This window comes from Dipodomys spectabilis, unplaced genomic scaffold (assembly GCF_019054845.1).
Source record: "Dipodomys spectabilis isolate Male_0828 unplaced genomic scaffold, ASM1905484v1 ptg000783l, whole genome shotgun sequence".
Classification (NCBI taxonomy): domain Eukaryota; kingdom Metazoa; phylum Chordata; class Mammalia; order Rodentia; family Heteromyidae; genus Dipodomys; species Dipodomys spectabilis.
Window position 1 is genome coordinate 6063883 of NW_024871460.1, and position 1727 is coordinate 6065609.

A 1727-nucleotide genomic window follows, 5' to 3' on the forward strand; every position below is an offset into this window, starting at 1 on the left:
CAAGGCAAGCGCTCTACTACTGAGCCACCTTCCCAGTCCTATGTTAACTTCTTATATGAGATGATAGATTAGTTTTTTGCTAGTTGGTTGTTGTTAAAATTGTTATGTAAATGCTAATACTTGGCAAGGGAAAAATGGATAATCATTGTATTTTCCTACCTAGAAACCACTGCTATGAATGTTTTGTAGACAAAGCTTGTGTTTTTGAAGGGTTTTTCTGCTCTTTTACTTTCTGGGAGGAAACAAAGTCAATCAGGTTCTGCTCATTTTATGGCTGAGCAAAACAGTCTTGGCAGCATGTGTTCTATGTTTCTATTAATACAGTACAGGCGGGTCCTGGCATTGATTAAAGATCTGCTTTCCAGACACCTCTGTGCACAGTGATTCTATGCGGTTATTTTTGTATGAAGTTAGGAAACAGTCACATATTCCTTACACCTTACAAAGATGGACCTAAGTCCTTTCATGCTGTGGTGGGGGTGGAGGTGGAGAGCTCCGTTCTTTAAATGTTGTGGTTTTAATTAGTAATGGTAAGTGAAGAATAGAGATGTCTGTTTTCCTGGCAAAAGCTTCTAACATCTTCTGAGGATCTTGCTTTGAGGGGATAGTTCACACATCAGGTTTTGATTTCCCATGCAGTTATTTTCCGTTTTGAGACAAGCCAACTATTATCCTTTAAGGTCAGTATTTGGTTTCCATGCTTAATTGGACAATTGAGCTTCATGGCTATTTATCTATTAACTACAAAGTTGTCTGTTAAATGCAGATGTCTTTTTGCTGCAGTTGGAGGTACATGCCTCCAATGTGTCTGAAGCCTAAACTCTGGAAGTTGGCCTTTTCTTCGTATTCTAGGAAGTCCTGCAGGGACTCCAGCCAAGGCTCACCTTAGCATATCTGTGAAAGAAAATAATATGTGAATCTTGTGTATAGAAAGAAATTCAGAACACATTGTTAAGCATTGACATAGAGCTGTAAAAAGGAAAGGTCTCACTATTTTGTGTGTGTGTGTGTGTGTGTGTGTGTGTGTGTGTGTGTATGTGTGTGTGTGTGTGTATGCATGTATATGTGTTTATATGGCTTGAACTCAGAGCCTGGCACTATCCCTTAGCTTTCTCTGGTTAAGGCTGTAGCTCTACCACTTGAGCCACAGCTCCACTCTCAGCTTTTTGTTTCTTGATTGAGGATAGGAGTCTTACAGACTTTTCTGTGTGGGCTAACTTCAAGCCTGAAGCCTCAGATCTCAGCCTTCAGTGTAGCTAGGATTACAAGCCTGAACCATCAGTGTCTAACTATTGTTATTTAAAGAAATGTGTCCCACATTCTGAGACTGAATCCAGATTCAGCAATGGAGACCTTACCTAAATGTCCTAATATCTCTCATAACTATCTGCTTTTCACTTCTCTTTTCATATCTGAATCTAAATTTAAGAGGAGTTGATTCAACTTGCTCAGGAAACAAACTCCCTTTTGCTCACTATCAATTATTACAATTTAAAAAATGTGTTGGAGGGGCTGAGAATGTGGTGTAGTGGTAGAGTGCTTGCCTTGCATGCATAAAGCTCTGGGTTCAATTCCTCAGTACCACATAAACAGAAAAAGGCCAAAGTAGTGTTGTGGCCTTGAGCAAAAGCAGCTCAGGAACAGTGCCCAGGCCCTGACTTCAAGCCCCAGGACGGGAGGGTGGGGGGGGGGAGTTAGAGTTAGAAATGATAACAAAACCGAACAAT